This window comes from Cygnus atratus, chromosome 20 (assembly GCF_013377495.2).
Source record: "Cygnus atratus isolate AKBS03 ecotype Queensland, Australia chromosome 20, CAtr_DNAZoo_HiC_assembly, whole genome shotgun sequence".
In the NCBI taxonomy this organism is placed as follows: Eukaryota; Metazoa; Chordata; class Aves; order Anseriformes; family Anatidae; genus Cygnus; species Cygnus atratus.
The window spans coordinates 1,733,219-1,755,322 of NC_066381.1; the positions used below are offsets into that span (position 1 = coordinate 1,733,219).

At 45.3% G+C, this 22,104-nt stretch overlaps 1 protein-coding gene across 4 annotated transcripts in view; it reads right to left on the minus strand.

The window, feature by feature from the left end:
- Nucleotides 1–22,104, minus strand: part of AUTS2 (activator of transcription and developmental regulator AUTS2) — a 762,050-nt gene that overhangs the window by 73,107 nt on the left and 666,839 nt on the right. The gene's annotated exons all lie outside the window — the stretch shown is intronic.

Sequence of the window (22,104 nt, forward strand, 5' to 3'; positions counted from 1 at the left end):
GTGATGATAATTTAGGTTATTAATTTTGTAACTTGCTGCTATATACTCTTTGAAAAAGAAAGCCACTGTTAGCATTTAGTATAGTTTATATTTCCACACAGGATTTGTCTCCGTCAGAATAATTGATTCTTGACATCACGCTCTGTACAAACTCATAATCCATTTTATTTTTCATCAAGGCATCCTTATCTATGGGAGGTTTTTCCTCCTAATACTGCATTAGTTCCTTATCTACTCCTGTGGTTTGTATGCAAGAATTACAGTTCATCTTTCTACCTATTATTTAAAAGCCATATTTTAAATTTCACACAAAACACTGAGCTCCCCTTTTCAAAAGCTGTAACGGCAAGAAACCAGACTAGGGAAGGTAACACTGCAAATGCTGATTTTACAAACTCCCTGATTCCAAAAGCAGAAGGCATTAAGTTTATGCATCTGTGTACAGATGTGTATGCGGCACACACTCATAAATATACATGCGTACACACAAACACACACCTAAAGCTTAAACTTATTGCATCTTCGTAGTCACAAAATGCACAGAGCTGTTCAATTGTGAACTATATCTTGGCTACAGCCCCATTTAGAGAAAGTCTCCTTTTTGAAAGGGCACAGAAAGAAATGTGCTCAGTAACAAAATATTGCAAACAGGGAAAAAATTGCAACATTGAGGAAGATTTTAGTCTTCCAATAGAAACTGTTCTCTCACTGGTTCCAGAAAAATAATTTTAAAATAGTGTCTGTTTGGAAAGCAGGCTGTATTTTTGGTTAAATGGAAGGAATTTCTGAATTCAAAACCAGAGAAAAACCATCCAGATGACCAACATATATTAGGTATCTCGAGTATACTAGAAACTTAGGTGTGAAACGACCAATAGATAAATAAGTAGATACAGTTCAGACTGTCTATCACGATGTAATAGTAGACTGAAATAAATTGCTTGCTCTCAAGTTAACAACGTAAAAGATTTCTATGATTAACTACTAAAAATGGCTTTATTCTTTTTCAGACTTCTAGACAGATTTTACTAGATTACTGTTGGCTTATTTAAAAGCTGAGCTGGTGTATTTCTTCTCGATTAAATACCTTGTAAACACTAGATTTATTACCCAATGATGGATTTATTATCCAGTGACGAGTTTCCTTAAATTAATGAAAATATGTGAATAATGCACAAATTGAAGAGATCAAGAAGGCCATGTGCTTTAAAGAGCAGTCCAGTGCTAGTCCAACAAATTAAGAGATGCTCAGTGCTTTCATAGCCTTGCCAATCAGCCTACACTCTGATTAAAAATAATAACCTTTTCCAGTGAATTTCATGTTGCTGCCTTTTTAAATGCAGCCTCGCTCGCAAGTCAGAACTCTCCAAACCCTTCTTTCTTTTCAGAAATAAAATCCATTATGGGAAAAAAAAAAAAAGACCAACTGACCAAAAAAAAAACCCTTACAGTTTCAGGTATTACTTTATTTCAGTGTTTCAAAATTGAACAGTGTGGGGAAGCTTCCTATTTGCTTGATTTTTCCAAACATTAGAAAAAGGAGAACATTTTTTTTTATTATTTTTAAAGAGCTTTACTCTAATGCCAACAGTAAACCAACAGTTTGCTTTTAAGCTATGCTTTTTTTGGAATTCTTTTTTGGTGCTATTGAATGGTAAGGAGCACTGTTGTGATATCTGGAAGCGGCACTTCTTGGGCATACCACGGTGCACAATACATCCTGTGCAATCATCGCTTATGAGCAAACTGGGGGATGATTATCAGTCCAATATGTATGTAAAACAGGAATAATTTTACAAAGACAAAGCTCCCCCAAAAGTGAATCCCATTTTGCATTACTGACCACACACTACTGAATGGAACAGCAACTTGAAAAAAGCCCACCGCCTGGGTTACCATAAACATAACCACAAGCTATTTCACTAGCTTCAACCATGAGCTGGAACTTTGCCTGCCTATTTCATTACTTTTAAATTTGGATTTAAAGATGAACCAGTGATGAGGGCAATGTCCAACCGAGAGAGTAGCAAAGAACCTCTGCCAGCAGACAGGTACAGCATCAATCTCGATGCAACTACTATTTGTTCATACCTAGGCAGTCGCATCGTGCAACGACGCTACAGGGGGAAAAAAAGCGACGCGAACTAAAAAATAAAAGAAGTCAGCACCGATGCAGAAGGATGAGACACGGCGCCTTCGCACGGCTGACCTAAAACCTGCTCGGGGCTCCGCACGGACAGCACAGGGCTGGGGCGGGGGGCTCGGCCCCCCCTTCTCCGCCAGGGGAGCGGCCCCGGGGGCTCACCCCCCCCCCCCCCGCGGTGCGGGGCAACCCCAGCGCTCGCTGCCGCCGGGGCTCCGCCACGCCGGGGGCCGGCTCCGTGTCGCGACCCACGGCTCCGTGTCGCGACCCACTCTCCCGCACCCCCCGGCACCGCGCCCGGCTCTGCCCTGCCCGACCGGGCGCGAAGCGTCTCAGCAACCCCGGGAATTCACGGAGCGGGGGGGGGAATTAATACCGATAAAAGCCCTCCAGGAGCGCTCCCCCCGTGCCACACACATCCCCCCCCGCAGCCCCGGACCCCGCCGCGCACCTGCCCCCGCCCCGCGGCCCCCCGGTACCGGGGCGCTGCCCCCCGCCCGCTGCCCCCTGCCGCCGGGGGGGGTCCCCGCGCCCCCTCCTCAGCCCGGCCCGGCCCCCCCTTTACCTGCAGCCACGGGGCGAAGCGCGGCCGCCGGCCCCGGGCTCATGGCGCTGCGGGAGGGGCGCGGGCGTGCGCCGGGAAACTCCGATCCAGGGCGGCTCGCAACGTCCCGCAGCCGGACCCGAACTAATCCTGCGGGGGCCGACGGCTCGGAGGGCCGGGCCGCCCGGCGGGCATCCTCCCCGGGCAGCGCAGCCCCCCGCAAGACGGCTCCCCGGGCGCGGAGGGGGCGCGGGGGGCGCGGAGCTAGCGGCGCGGCGGCGGCGGCTGCAGGACAAAGGAGACCATGTGCGGGGACGGGCAGCGGCTCCGCGCAGCCCCGGGGCACAACCGCGGACCCCCGGCGGTGGCGGGCGGCGACTCCGGGGGGCTGCCCGGCCCGGCCCGGCTCTGTTCGGCTCGGCCCGCTCCGCTCCGTTCCGCCCTGCCCGCGCCTCCCCGCCGCGGGGGTGCAGCTGCAGCCGGCAGCGCGTTCCCTTCTCCGGCTGCTTAATTTATTTTTTTTCTTTTTTTTTTTCCTCCTCCTCCTACTCCTCTCTTCTGTTTGTTGGTTTTCTTTTTTTTTGTTTGTTTGTTTGTTTTGTCTTTAAAAAGTCATGCCCGTCCTCTCCCGGCACGAAGCGGGCTCCCGCGGGGGCACCGTCCCTCCCCGCCGTCCAGGGTTCAGCCGCGGCCGCGCTCAGGTGAATTCCATCGGGGAGAGGCAGCGGCCCGGCCCCAGCTCCTCCGGCCCCGCCGAAACACCCCGCAAAGCCTGTAAAATCCCGGGGGGGGGGGGGGGGCCCCGCTCCGATCCGCGCTTCTCCGCCCGGCCGGGCCGGGGGGCTGCGGGCTGGGGGCTGCCGGCCGGACCCTCGGCGCTGCGCTCGGCTCCGCTCGGCTCCGCACTGCGCGGCGTTCCCGGAGCCGCTGCCGCCCGCCCCGCCGCCCTCCCTCCTTCCCTGCCGGCTCCTCCCTCCCCGCCGCCCCGCCCCGGCCCGGCCGCGCCGCCCCGCTCCGACCGCCGGGGGCCGCGGGGGGCTCGGCGGGGGGCGGCGGAGCTGCTGGGGGGGAGGGACCCGGCCCCGCACGCACCCTCGGCTCCCGGCTCCTCGGAGAGGGAGGCGAGGGAAGGCAGCTGGCGAGCTGGATGTCCTAGGGGAAAATAAAAAAACAACCCCCAAAACCCAACAAGTCGTATGGGGGAAAAAAAAAAAAAAAGCAACCCTCTCTCTAACTCGGCCCCAAAGCCCCCCGGTGCGCTGCAGGGGGGTGCCCGGCCCTGCTGTCAGCACCCAGCTACCGTCGGCGGGCAAGGTGCTCCTCAGCACCACCGATTCTCCTCAAGCACCGCACGCCATCGGTAGCAGCCGCCGCAGAAAGTAAACGCGCTGGTACGGTTCGTTATGACACAAGTGATTGCTCGCTGGAGCACAGCAGCCGGAGCCAAAAGATGTCTCCCATAAAGCACACTGATGCGGAGATGAGAGGCAGTTATGCTCGTTGGCACGGTACCCCTATTTGTGATGGTTCCTGGGAAATGGAGAGGTGCTAAGATAGGCCCAGTGCGGGTTCTCAGTTTTTTAGCCATTGGTTCCAAACCAACGCTGGGCTGGGAGTGCTAATGGCGTCAAATAGCAACGAGCTCCGTTTGGGTTGGAGCTAAATCCTCCGCAGCAGGTTTCTGGGACAAACCCCAGGTTGGCCTCACCCGAGCCAGGAGAAGCACAGCGGGCACCCGAGGAAAGCCTGGGCAGGCACACGTCACGTCCTTGGCCGGCTGCGAGGATTATCGCGTGGCGCCTCCACGATCTGTGCCTGAGGTGAGCTGCATTGACCTGCAATGGTTTCTGCTGGGGCAACTGCACAGGAAGATGTGTGATGGGAATGACAACGGGGATGAACGCAGCCCCAACAGCCCCAAATTCAGGCCGTGGCTGCAGACACTACGGCGCTTTCGGTGTGTGTCCCCATCATGAGCGGGAGCACCTCAGTAAAACTGCGACAAACCTTCACCAGAAAATTAAAAACTCATGGCTGAATTTAGACCCTGGCTATAGCAATAGAAATGTTTTTTTCAAAGCTGTCCACCTTAGCAGGGTTATCCCTGGATTTCTATAATCTCAGCATGGACTTTGGCTGTTAACTTTACAGGTTTCTCCATCTCCTACTAGGGGTACACGGCAGCGAGTGGTCTTGTGCTGTCAGCGAGGCAATTGCCATCTCTCCTCCAGAAATACAACAGATCCCACTTTCTAGAACAGACAGTGGCCAGTGGCCAGAAGGCATCACAGTCGATCAGCTATTTCATGAGCTCAGCGAAGGAAATGGATGGCTTGAGTGCAGCTTTCAGTCTCCACCAAAAATAAATAAATGAACGCGTTAGAACGGCGTAAGTGTTCCCTGCGCAACAACCAGAGGAGCTGGGGACTGCACGGATCCCAAGACTACTGGGCAGGGAATTAAATGTGTAATATTAAGGTGTGGCAGCTCATCTCTTCTATGAGCTCTTTGGTCAAGACTTTCTACATCTTGGCACTGGTAAGAACTGGTCTAATTAAAGCCAAGACTCCTCACAAGACTTTAATTTATCAAATTTTGCCTGGATTAAACTACAGGCTTGTCTGTACTGGATTTTACAAACATTAACCGCATGCCACACCTGAAATCTCAGCATACACAAAACTGAAACGCATTTACCTCCTCCTCTCCCTAGGGCTGTTAAGGTTTATTGGCAGGGCTGTGGGCCTCATTATGTTCATTATTTGTGTCTTAGAGATAAGTAGAGGACCTCTGTTTTCCTGCTAGAACATTATACATGCATGAAATGCATTCTGTAATTCGGAATGAGAAGTTTGGAGTTTAGGAATTCACCCAAAGCCAAATTAAATCAAACGGGGGAAAAAAAGCAACACCACCTCCTAATGATTTCAATGGCCTTTGGATGAAGCTTCCCTCTCTCTTGACAGCAGTACTTTCCCGTGTTTTAGGATATGCCTGGATAGGTTTTTGAAATCTTCTGTGTCTTATCTATGTGGGACCTTGCCAGAATTTTTTTTCATCTGTCTGTGGTCTCTGTCAGCGTCGACATTTGTTTCTGCCACAACAACAGCCAAATGAAGTGCATTGAACTTGGATCAAAAGTGATTTCAAGATCTTTCACTCTCTGAAAGAGCCTTTCAGATCCAAACATTTTATGAAAATGACCTAAAGCCGCCGAGACAGCAGGCAGGGAAGCAGACATTTGTTTCCAAGCCGTGCACTAATTCCAAAGAAGAATTACCCATCTTTGGCACAGTGAGCAAATGAATATTGAAATTACAGCAGATTATATTGGATTAAATTATTTATGGCAAACCTCACCTCACCTGGAAGGTTCTGCAGCTTTTTCCTGGCAATGTGAAAACTGGATATTCCAATACTTTGGTATTCTGTGAAAGGCTGGAAACATTTATGTTTCCAATAAGTTGCTAATCTTTCTAGAAGACATGATGGTGTCTGAGCTCAGAGCGTGATTGTGATGCCTTATATAGTCCTCCATCATGCTCTGAAAACACACGTGATTTTGTACATTTCTGGATTGGAGACGTAGGTTCTTTTCCACAAGAAAAGAATTTATGGAGCTATCAGCAGCTTTTTATGACTTTGAACAGCAAGTGACGGCATCATGTCCCAACCAGAAAGTATTTGAAGTCCAATGCTTTAAAGAGGTTCAAGAAAAGGACCCGTTCTTATGAGTTACCTAAACAGCCATTACGACAAACAAAATTATGCCATAATGCCATAAATGCAGCAACAGATGTCAGCAAAAATACATCGCCGTGCAGCCGGGTCTGCAGGAGGACAGGCTCGGCACTGCTCTCAGCCCCGAGGTGAGCGCCTGGCATGGCCAGTGGCTCTTGGCAGCAATGAACACAATGCTTTCCGGATGGTCCCTCTTAGCTGAGCATGCACGCTCATGCTTTCTGCTAGGGGAAGGCAGGGGAAAAGGTCGTACAGAGAGTACCTGCAGCACTTCGAAGGAAACAGAGCTATTGGGCCATGTAACATCACTGGCGTGAGTTCCCAGCCTAAGTACAGCTTTTTATTTGACAACGCAGAAAACTTTTGTGAGAGCGTATTAATGACAGTGCAACTTTTTTATTATTTTTATTTTTCTGCAGCATTTGCAAAACTAAAACACTTTGTAATCCCTTCTTTTATGCAGAACAGATTGCAGTTTTAAGCAGAGGCCCATAAACTGCAGGTTCAAAGAAACCTGAAACTGAATTAGCATAAAAGCTGGAATTCTCATTTATAGGAACAGCAAGGCAACCACTCTGCAGGCAGTTTTATGATTTTGGTTTCAAATGGAAACAAAGATAAAAAGTGGGGCTCAGGGAACAATAGGGCTGCTCTCTCTTCCCTGTATGGGCCTGGCCCTATAAAATACTGAGCGGCCTCCACTGTTTCCCAGGACAGAATTCAGCTCGGTTTTGCACACCTAGAGCAGGTTGGATGGTTTTCCGAAGCCATTCACACACGGAAAAGAAATCTTCCCTGTCCTGTAAGTGCCAAGGCATTTCTCCCCCAAGCTTCTCCAAACAATGCGAGGCCTTTGAGGTGTACAACACAGTCATCTTTCTTCCCCTTTGCCAACAACGAGGAGCGAGAATCCACAGACTGACTCCAGGCTATAACTTCTCGATCAGAAAATATAAGCATTTTATCTGTTCTTCCATATACCTTCCAGTGGTGTGAACTCTGAGCTACTGCACAGACTCTAGAGCACTATTTAGTTGGATTTAGCTGCTAGAGACCTTGCTTGACTCTTAAGCTGCTACCTACGCTCCATAGTCTAAGCAGGAACATTTGTAAGATCCTATCACAAAATAAGAGGATAAACTATAAATTCTTCCCCATCCACTAGCGCTCCTCTGAGTACACTTCATAAATGCACCAGTTTTCAGCTGTGGCCATTATCTTCCCCTAATTTCTGCCGGCTAGTAGATTCTGGAACTGAAGAAGTATTTCAAATTAATTTGTCTGTCAATATCTATGTACCGAATCAACTAATAAGAGAGAAGTATTTTTCATTCTCTTCTCAGTCAGAGGAAGAGACTTTCTTATCACTGAATAAAGCATCCATTATTGTGTGCTGTAATCCCATTCTGTCTTTCAGGTCATTTTTAGCCCAGGAAATGCTGAATCAGCACCAGAAACCAATCAAGTAATTTCTTTCATTTTCTAACATTCAAGCAAAATAATGAAAATCACAGCTCATTTGATGAGGAGAATATACGACAGAAAGCTATTCTTCCAAGGATAATTTTAAAAAAGGTATGCCCAGGAAGGAAATATTATTGCAAAACCATGTAGATAATGTAGGGTCTCTTGCTGAACAGATAAAGCCCATTTTTTGAGTGTCATCTCATATTTAGATAGTACATTATGAACAATAAATCTGTGCATTTAGCCGGCTTCTAAACACTGCAAAGACATTAACTTGGCAAAAGAATGACCATTACTTTGATGAATGAAACATTCACCTAAAATATTCATGTACGATATAATATCCAACTGATAACCCCCCCAAAAAAAACCACCGCAGATTTAAATAACTGAGATGTGTATGAGAGAAACTGGATAACGTACATAAGAGGAGTTATTACGGCACTGTTAGGAGAACCAACAAATGAAAAAAAAAGCTTGATAAATATTTTCCATAACAAAACACAATTGGTTGCAGTGGGATCCAGCTCTGTTTCTCATTAGTTATCCTTCACTTGTCAGACAAGTTCCATATTTCAGTGAAACCCGCTGAGTATTCTTTATAGTTTGCTGGGGAAAGTGGCTATACATTTAGCACATTCCCTTTATGCTGTGTTTTCACAGGTCTTTCTTTAAAACACACTGTACATGCTTTTGCTTCTTTCCCTTAGGATAGTGGGTTTCGACATCCAAGGAGAGTTTAAAAGCAGGTAACAAGTCATCACTTTTGAAGCTGCGGAGCAAGTGAAGAGGTGCAATAGCCCCAGCAGCCATTATCAGTGCCTGCCAGGGTGCCACAGTATCAAGTTATATGATAAAGCACTCAGCTGACACCAGAAAAATAATCATTCTCTCTCTCCTGCACCACCCCCTTTTTCACAAGGAGGCTTTTTACACTCATTAAATGCAACCTTATCTCTGAAAGACTGCAATCCTCAGCAAATGACAAGTGTGCCTAATCTCATTTTCTGACAAGCGATTCTGACAGCACCTTCCTTTTGATTTCTAAGACACGTAGCTAGACATATATTAATCTGTCAGTCATCACCCCTAGGAAGGAGGGAAAAAAAGGAGAGACAGAGATGAACATTTGTGAATGTGAAGGGAACAAGGCGAGAAAGGACTAAGGGTCCTTTTCTGGCTATTTTAGCCAACATGTCCGCATTTCTCCACTCCTGCCCTGCCGTGGCAGCCAAGCCTCCCCTGCGCAGCACGGCTGCACACCTGCCTGTCTGCAAAGCGGGGTCCCGGCCCCATTTGTTTAAGGGACGGGCGTGGCCCTGGGGCTGCGGACTAGGAGTCGGCCGCGGGTGTATTTTCGGGTTTTCCCTGGAGCGGAAGGCAGTTGGACTGGCAGCCCACTTCTCTGCGCTTCTGTTTTCAGCGCTGGATATAAAAGCGTTACATAAAATCCAAGTGTTATCGTCACCACGGTGCATATTTTAGTTGCAGGCATGGGACTTCCCAGTACTGGTACTATAAAACAGAGCCTTGATTCCAGATTTACAGATTGTGAAGTGTTCTGCAATAACACTTTTCTGGGGCCAAGTAATACTTGGTCGCTCCGGTCGCCGTAAGCCCCAGTTGGCCAAGGCAGCAAAGCCTGGCTGGAGCCTGGTGGCAGGCATGGGCAAAGGGATTTTTGATAAATGCATCAAGGCTGAGAGCATCAAATTCTTGTCAGGGCTTAACAATTTTGTACCAATACTCAAAGTGCTGTAAAACACAAGTCTTTAGTATGACAGAGTGGTCTGCAAGGGGTAGACTGCAGAGACTTAGTGAGACCGGGCCAAGTTGCATTATGAGGCTACAAAAAGGTAGGATTTTCAGGAATTCCCAGATACAAGATCTATTGAAAACCTGGGAGCATTATGGGGCTCTGTTTGGATGTGGGAAATCAGTGCAACGTCGTGTGTGGATCTGCCACTCAGCACGCGTGCAAATTAAGGGCAACTTATGGCTGACATACATTGTGAACATATGGATGTGGGGTGGGAGGAGGCAGGCTAGTAGGTAGATACAAGGCTGCAAAGGGGTGTAAGATAAGCGAGATTCTACAAATGGGACCCAAAGGAAAAAAAAAGATTAGATGAGGTGGGAGGCAGTGTTCTTTATCTTACACAGACCTATTAGTTACGTTCCTCCTAAACACGCCTTCTCCCTCTTAGCATGTGAGTCATATTGATATTCCCACCCACCAAATGCTACACCGGAGTAAATTAGACAGGTTCACCACCCAGCAGGGCTCGCTGACCAGCCGGCACTGCAGACAGCCTGGCCTCACACCCCTCCCTTCCGCTGGATGACGTTAAAGCACGGGAGAAACTTCATCGCTCGTAATGGGATAAGGAAAAAAAAGCGAAATGAAAGCAAAGCACAAAGGGGCTCAAATCCAATGCTTTAAAGTGATGCCATTTTCACAGTAATACAGTCATTAAGTACTTGTTTGATGGCACAAAAAGTAGGCTGAGATCTTTGCTAATACATTTTATTAATCAATACCTGCACTAGAAGATGGGAACAATTAAAGTTTTCCTCCTCACTCAGACAAAGCAGCAGAAAGCTTGTGATCTACTTAAGGAGCCCGCCAGTCAATGGAAAGATGAAAAGACTTCTTCAGTTTTACTTAAGAGCTGAAATGATGTTAATACTTCAAGTGTTTAGGATCTGGTTCTCAGAAAGACAGTAAATTAGCAGTGACAGGAACGCTGCCTGCCATCGCCGAGTCCTGCTCCTCACGCTTCCCCACTGATGTCGTAATAACTGGAAAACCCACAAACATATTCGTGAGTTCATTGAGCCTGAAAATAACACTGGAGATGTTTCCTTTGCCGTGCAGAACACTTTAATAACTAAGCCTAGCAGAAAGTCACATTTACTGCTGATGTGCCTTATAAGGATAAATGTAAACCTGACACTTGCATAGTTTACATTTATGCCTGCTTTTTTTATTAAAAATGGATTTTCTAGCTGCATCTAAGCTTCAGGATGTAGAAAAGAAGGCATAGACACATTTTTTCCTCCTGAGCAAAAAGCGGTTTGGAGAACCCAGGCAGCTCCCTGTGCAGGCCTCTGGCTGGGGGGAAGGCACTTCTCATCTCGCCATGGGGATTGCTGATACGGGCACCAAGCAGGAGAAGGCTGCCTGAAATCCGCCCCAAACCCAGCCCTCCTTGGGAGACTCCGGCTCTGTTCCTGCAGCAGGAGCCACCATCACCTGAGGGACAACACTTCTCTCTTTTCCACCTCTTGGGACCTCCAAATACATGCCCTGACAATCAGTCCTGCTGGGCCACAGAAAAAAAAAGAAAAAGAAAAAAAACTTTTGATGGGGGTTTCATGGCAGGAGGAACAGGCTGATCTTGTGGGAGCAGAGACTCCTCACAACCCAACAGGCAGGGCAATGAGGAGGAGGCAGATAGTGGGGTCACCTTCCATTCCTCAGGGGGTCTTGCTGAATACCGATCGGGACAAGTGCAGGTGGAGCCGAGAACCAAATGCTGCCTGCTTCATCCTTTATCTGCAACAGCTGAACGCTGCCCATGGCATCCCAGTCTGCTGTGACGGACTGGAAAGGTCCACCCTGCACGTGCGCTTATCTTACGGCATGGAAGAGAGAAAGCACAGCCACAGCGCTGTGTTTAGAAGAAATATCTTCTTCACACGATCGTTAACAGAAATACAAATGCAAATGACCTTTTAATTTGTATCAAGAGAACTAATCAAGCTAATGTACCGGCCAAAGGAGAAAATTTCTCTCTCGTCATCATTTTGGAAACCTTGGAAATCAATTCATGCCATATAGTTGACCTCTTGTATTAATACCTCAGTATTAAGCCTGTCAGGCACCTTGCTGTCTCTAAACCACTTGTCAAAATTATAAGAGAGCCTCGCTAATGCTTCTTTCAAGGCTCCCAATTCTTGCTCTCTGTGTCTCCACCTGGGATCGCACCAGTCTATGCTCAAAGCGCTGCAGAAGGTCACGGTGCTCACAACAAAAAGGTCAACAGCAAAATAGCAGAGATTCTGCTCCATTTCAGCTTCCATCCACACATCCAAATCTCTCAACACGTACTGACCTGGAGTCCTCCAAAAATAAAATCCTTCTAACACAAGAAACAATTTTTACTAGCTCTCAAAAAGCTATTTTTCTTTCATTTAAGATTCTAACAAAATCTAACTTCTTTGTCTCTCAAGCTCCCTTGATCTCTTTCACTTTTAGCTGTCACATAAAGTCAATTGCATGCACCTCTTGGCTTGATAAAGACATGCCAAATGTTCTGATGTGTCTTTAATGAGGAGGTAGATAAAACTCAGTCCAACAAGGTGCTGAACACTTTGACCCTAAGCTAGCAAAGCACTTAAACATTTGCTTAACTTTAAGCAAAAAGTCGCCTTTTGAAGCTAATGGGGCTGTTCTGGCATTTAGACTTAAGCACGTTTTTTTAAATTTCACTGGATTAGGGACAGAGACTTTGCAAGGCTGAACCACGGTTACTGAGTGACCAAAAGAAGTTCGAAATACACAGCTAACTAGTGAAAGCCATGACTGCAGAGCTTCCAGATAAAATATGGAAAGTCCCTCTATTATTAATTAATGTGTCAGTCATGTTGCATGTAATACTGCGTGCTTTATTGTTATCGTGTTGGAGAGAGCAGGCAGGTTTATTTTCTGTTGTAATGTAATGTTTCATAAATGGGATGGAATGCACTTAATGATCTGCAAGGATGAAGGCTTGGCATTTACTTCAAAATAAATGCTTGAATTTAAAAGAAAAAAGGAACAAATACAAAATAATACAAATAAAAATGAATGCTGGGGAGGTCATGGAGTGGAAGCAGAAAGAGCAGAATTGATACCAAAGCTGAGCTATTGTTCCTGAGATTGAGTTAATCAGTTGATCTATATCCAGTCTGGATTATTCCAGGCATTACTGGAGAAGGTGTGCTTTGAGAATCTAATATAATACATGAGAGTCATGATAAAACTTTAACCTGTTTTGATAATACAGCTTCACGTTCTACTCCACACACACCTCTAAGAAAGGCTGCCAGATCTTATCACAGTTAGTTATTAATCTATTTGTTCCTATAAAATCTTCTCTCTTTTTTCCCTCTCGTTTAATAATTCGCTTTTTCTAAAAAGGAACTGATGTAATGTGGGGAAAAAAGCTGCAGCACATCAAAATGCGTAAGTAAAAAATGGGTAAGGAGATAATGTTTGTTTAACAGGGATGGAAGAGTTATTTTAGAAATATTTTATACCATTTAAGAAGCACTGAGTACTATTTTATGCCTCTACCTTAGGAATAAAAGTCATAGTTATGAGTCCAGCTGTACATATTTCAACAGCAAAGCGAGAGTGCAATGGATGCATAAAAAAAATACTTTAAAAAGTAGCTCGAGCAGATTTTTCACGAGTGAAACTCTGGCAACCTGAATTTTAATACCAGGCCCTGCGTTTCAGTGGAGCACTTTGTTCATCCATGAGATGCTGTGGAACACGGTGCATCAGTCTGCACAGCCGAGCCCCACATCACCCCCATGTCAGCACCACCGCAGCCGTCGCCTGCCCCCGGCTCCAGCGCCGATGCCGACTCTGGCCCTGCTGCTCCCGGTGGCAGAGCTTCCACACTGGGCGGAATTTAGCTTGCGTTTCTGACGCTTGGGTCTCAGGGCTGTTTATTTAAGAAGTTGTAACTGATTCATAAATCACCGCAGTGTAAACAACACAACCTAAAATGTTAATCATTACCAAGTTGAGCTTATCTGCCTATAGAATATTACCCATAATGTGATAATTAAGTCCTTCTACTCAGCAGCGTTCTACAGTATTACTGCGGGAGCCTCTTTATATCACCCAGGACGTATGCAGAGGAGAAGCCTATAAAAAGCTGCCTGAGCCGCTTTTATTTTAAGAGGCCTTCAGACCAAAAGCCTCATCCCTGCCTTGGGCCTGGCAGGAAAGCTCGCAAGGAGTCACCCAGGCTCCCCATTAAAATACTGTTAGCACATCCGAGAGTTTTCTTCTTTTTTAGTTCAAACAGTCGTCTGGGAGAGACAAAGAAACAAAGTGCTTGGGTCAGTGGAAATTTCTGACAAAGACTTTGCTTCCCGGCACACACAGGGACAACCCCACCAACTGTGTCAGGGTTTTTCTTCCCCGAATGACAAGGCAAAGGTCCTGATTAAAGGCCCTCTGGGGGGGACAAAAGATGGCCCAGGACTTCAAAGTCAACACACTGCTGGACAGCGGGGAGGTCTTTTTTTTTCCCCTCGCTCCTTTTAACTGAAGCTCCTGCTGGCTGCGGAGGGGCTTCTAATTGCATTTCACAGAGCCTGAACAAAACGTGGTCTTGTCTTCCACCCAGCAGTGACCCTGGAGGAAGCGGGATATCGTTTGCAGTTCCAGGCTGGGAACAAAAAAGAAGTTCCTCATGTCGGCAAGCCGTGCAAAGGTAATGGTGAAGCCTTTTACCGCTTATTTGCATGTTGCTGCATTTCTGGATCTGCATAAACAGTGGTGGGCTTCAGCAGAAGTGCTGTGGCTGGCCGCCTTCGCATCACTTGGACTGTCAGGACAGCTGCAAACCCGCCCCGTGTGAGTGGGATGGGGTTGGATCCAAGGAATGGTGCTGGTGGTGAGCCGGGACCATTGCAGGTTGCTGCAGGGCCAGTGGCGTGAGTGTCTGCTCACTGACCCAGGGCTGGACATGGAGACGCTTTTTTGGCAAATTGTAATCAAGATCAAATGACACCCAGGGTGAGCTAAGCAGCCTAATTAAAATTCTCCCGGTGTTTCCAGAGCTATGGATCTGTTGAAAGAAAAGGTCCAGCTGAAGCCCTATATCTTTTGGAAGTACAGGAAAGTGGTTTTAGGGGATGCAGAAGAAAGCATTGAGCCAGAGGTGGTATAGGCAATGCCATGGCAGTGCAGACATTGTGCATGATTTTAATCAGATGCAGCAGTACGCTGGAATCCAGCAGAGCTACCGCTTGGCCATTTTACCTTCCATTTCTAATGACAAAAAAGGGGTGCATTAGTATGCACGAACAAAACACTACCTCATCCAAACCCTAAAGTCAATAAAGGACTACCCCTTTAACAGCTGATCGTCTCTCTTTCCCTTTTCCCTAGTGGGATTTGCTTTCCCATTCTTTTTCTTTTGCATTCATATTTCAATCTGCAACAAATTTTCCACATTACAGGATGAGCCATATATCTATTTTCCCACATTGCACAACACTAGACCCAACACAATACATAAAAATCCCGACAAGTAGAGTTTGTTCTGCGCTCCCTTTGCCGATGCTAGACAATGAAAGCCAACACTTCTCTGCCCTGAGCTCTCTCTGTGGATGCTCACATAAGAGAATTAGACCTAGAATGAGGTTAGTTAGTCACTGCTGATTCATCATGCTTTTGAGATTTGGATTAACAAACCATTCATCCCCATTTCCTTGTGTACACCAAACAGGCCTGTGTTTCTAACAGGAATAATTTTTTTATTTACTAACTGACAATAGTGGAAAGCCTCATATTCACATCCGTATTATAATAAATGCATTATAAATGAGTAAGTAGGAAACAGTAAGGAAATGATGTTTTACTTTTAAATGCTAATTATGGAGCCCTGGTGCAGTTAATGTGTAGGGTGTTCTGTCAATTTTTAATGTTTATGCCAAGTGTAGTCTTCAATTTAACATGAGCTTTTAATCCTTTGAGTACTAAATTGCCTTTTAATGCTTGCAGCACAACATTGTGTTTGCACAAAGTCAAGACTGAAAAATGAATATACTACAAGATATGTGCATGTATGGAGTGGGGAGAAAGCACAAAGGACAAGATTCTTTTTTAATGATGATGTTGGAACAGTACGAGAGGAAGGAACCGCTCTCAGGATGTACCCAGCAATTGTTTGCAGTGGCAAAAGGCTGAAATGCTGCTGCTGTTGATTTTTTATCTCTGTTGAAGCATTTCAGGAAGAATTCTTCCGGTCTCAAGTAGCTTATCCAAAAGCTGTACCAAAAATTCATGGTTAACACCCAGAGAGGTAACTTTGAGAAAAAGATGGTGAAAGGAATTACCATAAAGAGGCATCTACATGTTCAGTATGACAAAAGTACCTAGAAAGAAAGAGGTTCTGAGCTGACAGTACTTAAAAGAAATGTGAAGAATAATGCAGCTCTGGAAAAGAACTGCAGAATTTGTTATACTAATTTTCTGGGTCAGCTTGTTTGTCTTGGCCTTTTCAAGCTGGCTTATGGTAACAGCTCAGTGCCTAGCCCCCAGCCTGCCACAGCTTGTAACATGGCTATGGCATAAACGATGTGAGGATCTTTTAACACAGCCCAATATAAGGCCTCTACAAATCTGTTCTTCAGTAAACTTGTGCACGATCAGACAGAAAAATGGCTCAGGATGTTACCACTTGCTAGCAAAGGTGACGGGACAACCCCAAACACCCCAAGCACGTTATTGGGGTTCCCTGGCAGGGCACAGTCCCTGCAGCAGTTCTGGGCAGGGATTTGGCCAAGTGGACAAGCCCTGATCCCATCTCTGTGCTCTTGCTCCCAGCGACTCCTACCTTCCTTCCTCTACACATGGTAGGATGTAAGGGAGTTAGAGCAGCTTGTGAGGCTAATCCCTATTTATCTCCTTGGTGAACAGACTTTTTAAAATGACACCGTTCGCATGCTTGAAGCTCCAAATTTGACTTTCCTTGACAGCAACCATCTCTGGAATCCCAATGAGGTTTATTTTTGGCAGTCTGAGCCTTTGCAGAATAAGCTTCCCTGGGTGCACAGTCTTCAGTGCACCAATGCAATTCTGCAGATGAGTGAAGCTGGGAACCTAAGGATTTTTGTACAGCCTGGTAGTACATCCTCAGCTTTACTACCAGGTTAGACCCAGAGGACAAAGCTAATCAAGTAAAATCTCTCTTTTGCTTCTCACTTCCTTCACTCCTCCACCATCCATAAGATTTTTAGGAGATATTCCAGGTATCTGAGAACAGCTTTCCTTCTTCCCACTTCTATTCCACCATGTGTGACAATGTGCAGTTTACACTGTCCACTGCAATAACTGGGGTTTACGGGAGGAAACATCTATTTGCTTTTCGGCAATTAGCTTGTCACAAGGAACCAGAGTCAGAAACAGTGAGAAATACAAACAGAGCAAATTTTTTATGATTAAATGGTGTTTGTTTGTTTTAAATGTGGCTGTAAAGGAAATCTTTGCCAATTACAGGTGGAGTTTGAGGTGACGAATCCAACTGCCACAGGCACAAAGGTAACTTTTAAACATCACTTTCTAAAAAAACGCAGATGAAGTGAATCTATCGGCCTCGCACTAGAAACACACATGTTGAATTTAAGCAGAGGAAGTCTTACCACATAAAACTGGCAAAACACTTTGTGCTAAGCACATGCATAACTGCTTGCAGAACTGAGAGCCAAATTAAAACAGAGTGAGGGAAAGATGGATGCAGAGCGCTGTGCCCGCCCAGGCACCCCACATCTACCCCATGGCTTCCCCATGCCCCCAGGAGCTCCAGCTCTTCTCCTCTTACCACGCGCCTCGAGACTGGCCCCACAGTGTCAAGGACAGCCCCGCTCACCAGCGGCGTGCGGCACTGCCACCGGCACTGCCAGAGTCCTGCGGCTGGCTTCAGCAGCCTCCTCTTCAAATAGAGCATCATACTTTGCAGGAGGAGGGGATAAAACAGAGCACACAGGCAAAAAAGCCCCATCTCATCCTGCACATGCAGCCGGGAGTACTGCCACCAGGTTCCTGGCTGCAGGGGGGATGTGGTTGTGTAGGCCGCACTGAGGTGTGCAGTCCTACAGCAGGTCTGCTTCATTAGTGTATCTAGGCATCGTATTTTGTATTACTTCCATACCTTGATGTTATCTAAAGCTTTTTATACAGTAAGAAAGGAATTACAAGGTTTATAATTTCCCTCATACATGTAACAAAAATAATAAAGCCTGAAATTGCAGAGCTGTGACAGATTTTCTGTGGAGGTTCAACAGTCTCCAGCAGGCTACAGCAGAGATGTGGTTGGTTTAGGTCTGTGCCTTTACATCTGTGTCTATATGCATCTATGTGTGTACATATATATGATTATAAACTTTTATATGCATTTTATACATGTTGAATATATCACACTTGGGTGAAAAGGCATATTAAAGCACCCAGATAAAACTCTTCTGAGGGGATGCAGTGTGTCTGCTGTAGATTTGGAATTACACTGGCATTTTGTAAAACACCAGACAGCTCTTTAACAGGTCCTGCTGGGCAGCAACCTGAAAGAAGGGATCCATTTACCCGCATCTGCAAAACTGAGCTTGGAGGAATAAATACTCAGCAGGGAACTGATTCTTCGTGCACCTGCCCAGGGTGAAAGTACCACGCCACTGGTTTCACTCCTGGGCTTTCTAAGACATCTTGTTTTTGGCCAGGCCACAGAGACAGCAGCTTGAAATTGCTGGCTGGGCTTCCCTGGAGAGTACAAGCATCCAAGTACCAAACTGTGCTCTTGAATCCATGGGAAATGAAGAAACCCCAGCACCTCCTACGAACTCATGAGACCAGGCCAAAGTCGCTCAAAGAACACCAGCTCTGGTCTCAGACAGACAAGGCAACGCGACTAATGATGACAGAGCTGTACTCCTTCAGAAGTCCTACTGAAGACCTCATAAATTATTTCTAATTAGCAATTATTTACCTGATATCTTCTAACTGCTGATGTCAGACAATTACAAATGCTTCGGTGGTGCCAGAATCCCATCCCAGATGTCCAGGACACTGAGGTCAACACTGCGTCTCTGGCAAGGTTTCAGCAGCCCCATGCCACTGACTCCTGGGCCCTGCTGCACTTGCCACAAACTCATGGCTGCAGGAGCCAACTCAGGAGTTAAGAAATTTTCTCGCTGTGGGATCTGTCCACAAGGCTAGATTCCTCTCCCTGAGCCAGGACTTCAGGGAATACAATGTCTGTATCACATTGCCCCAGCATATCAATTGGCTGGAATGCTCTGCCTTCTCCCTACCCCTTCCCAACCTCCCCAAATGCTCACTCTCAACACGTTTCAGTCCAGCTTTAAGTTTCTCTGCCATTCATCTCCACAGCACAACAGACAATGGTAAGCCTTAAAAAAAAAAAAAGTGTTAATTTAAAAGTATATGACGTATTTGTGCTATGCTGCCTGATGTTTTACTGGCCACATCACGCAGCACTGGAGGTGGCTTGGCCTTAAGGCAGGCTGGCTGGCAACATCACGCACTAGCTAAGACCCTATGTTACAAATCCAAATTTAAATGTATGAATGTATAAATATTCTTAGAAAGTTTTGAGTGCATACTCTAGTACTGTAGTATCTTTCAAAAGCTGTGAATTTCACTAAATCATTTTTACTGCCCTAGCTTTGAATGAAATATAAATATTGTACATAAGAAATATGAAGCAGGGCTTGCACTGCAGGCAAAACTGGGCCATAACAATAGGGAGTGCTTGTGTTTCTTGATGACTTTTCATCTGTCAACTTGTTCTAGTGAATATAGTACGGGAATTTAAATCAGATAACGTCAGACCTTGATCTCCTTTATTTCAGGACAAATCTGGAAGTCATGTGTGCTCAGGAAGGCTGTGGAATCTGAGAATGGCAAGGCGATCAACTAGAGAGCCTGCTAGAAAACCAAATTTCCCTTATGCCAGCCTTGCATACAGATTAAAAGTCTATACATTTCCTCATAAAAAACTGTCTTTGGGAAATTTCTTTTTTTTTTATTTTTATTTTTACTACTGCATTGCCTAAGAGCTTTAGTTATGAACTTAGATTCTAGATGTCTAAAATAAAAAGACCGTCCCTGTCTTAGAGTTGCATATAAAAACATAATAAAACATTCATTGCCTTACTGAATCCAGGCTAATGCACTGCGTTTATTTCCTAAAAGGGTTCACATGAGGGAAAAAAAAAAAAAAAAAGGCAAACAAATTAAACCCTAATGCTACATGTGAATTAAATATACACAGAGCTTTAACTACTTGGTATTTTCTACCTTTGCTGTTCATAGAAAGAAAGCAAGATAGCCAGGAGTTTCTTAGCTTGTAATGATGAGTGAAGGCTGGATTCTTAACTCCATGATCCTTTAGAAATTGCCTGTGTCTATCCTATATGGAGAGTCAGCACCTCTGTCTGTTGAACTGTCACACCTCTTGTTAAGGTTTCTCCTATGATAATCTCCTCCCTGCTCAACCCCAGATAACACAATGCATCTCCTCTTCTACTTTCTGAGCTTATTTGCAGACGTAGCCATCCATAAGAAGCTTTAAATATGTATTACACTAGAGTAAAAACCCCTGTGGCCCACCAAGTAGTGGGCTGGAAAACCAGTTTTGATTCGCAAAGAAGCTGGTATTAAAATCATCGAGGGCTCTGCAGTTCAGTCTGTCATGCGTTTTAAGACCTGTGAATAATAAAGGTGCAGTGGTAATTTTACTAAAAATGAAATCCCATCATTTCTGCAGAATAAACAAAAACAAAACAATGCATTAGCTATGCAATACTTCTCAGCACCACAGTTTGAATGTCATTAAAGACAGATTTTACCCATGAAAAATATTTTTAAAAAGTAATAAATACACAAAACTTTACATATACTTTTCATTTCCTTTCTGCATCCTCTCTGTGGGAGGTAGACTCAGATTAAGTTGCTATGGCCAATTCCTGCAGCTCCAGGAAGCTGGAGTCCTATTTCTTTCAGCTCATGTATATTGTGCTCTGAACTACATCCTACCTGCAAGTGTGAAATTAGGGACTCTAAATCTATGATGTTTCACAGTTTTTAGAAATGAAAATAAGAGCTGGAATACCATCTGACTGCCAATACATCAAGTTCATGTTAACATTTCCAGGTCCAAAAATACACAATAAGAACAATTCCCTTATTTTTCTCTGTTGAAAGAACTGCTTTATAACAAAACTCAGCTACTTTCAAATCTGAGAAAAATATGGCTTTATTAGTTGAACACTCGAATTACTGTTTTTGAAGAAGGAGCACAGCACTATGAAGGTTAATGTGCAAATTCACATGGATAACATCTTTGCTGGCCTACAGTCTTGACAGATCAGTGTCACCTTGTCCCTGCTCAGGTCAAGGGAAATAGCACCATCGACTTCAGGAGAGAACAAACCTCTGTAGGGCATCCCGACTGCAGGTATGTTCACCTCCCATGCTCTAAGGAAGGCAAAACAAAGCCCGGTGTCCAAATTAAACCTCAAGTTGGGGAAGAACAAAGGTACCTGCAAACATCAGAATCCTGATATTCAAACCTGAGCAACAATTACAGTCAACAAAGTATGATCAAGTCTCCTTCCAGCCTCCTCCAATGACAGAAACAGAGTACCTCAGGCTTCTTATTACTTTTAATTATATCTTGAAAAAAATACTATAAAATAATGGGACTAAATCTTCTCTCTGGTACACTGCTTTAAATTGTGATTCCCCCAAAATGACAGCATTGCACTGGTGTAAATGAGAAGACAGCTAGATATCACAGGCATAGTATTAAACTGGGCACTGCATCAAAAAAATACTACTATGCTAATTCACAGGATGCATACATTGCAGGTGCCATTCAGGTCATTGCAACACTCTCAGCTTTGAAAAGACATGATATGACAGAGGACAGCTGCAAAATATCTATCCACCGTGTACGACCATTGACTTCCCTGGCATTGCGCTAGGGATGAATTTGACCCAGCTGGTACCATGATGAGAGTTGTCAATTAAGCCTTGTAGACAAGTCACTGAATTCTCAGAAACACACAACTCCAGCAAAGGATATTGCAAGGTTACCAATAAAAGACAAGTCCTAAGGGTAATATTCAAGAGCAGTTCCTCGGTTGGTAGCCGGTGCCTGCTGCAGAATGTCACTCACAGAAAGTCACGATGCCTTGATAGGCTTCACAATTCCCCATCAGTTCTCCAGCTGCTTGGCTAATCAGATATTATTACCTCCTTTGTGTTTTCTTTCCCAACCCTCTCTCTCTCTTTCTCTGGCAAGGTTGCTGTAAAAGGACTCAGTAATGATTCCTATCTAAATATTTCACTTGCAATACAAAGGTTTGTATTTTGCATACCGTGGAACTTTTGTTGCTTTGT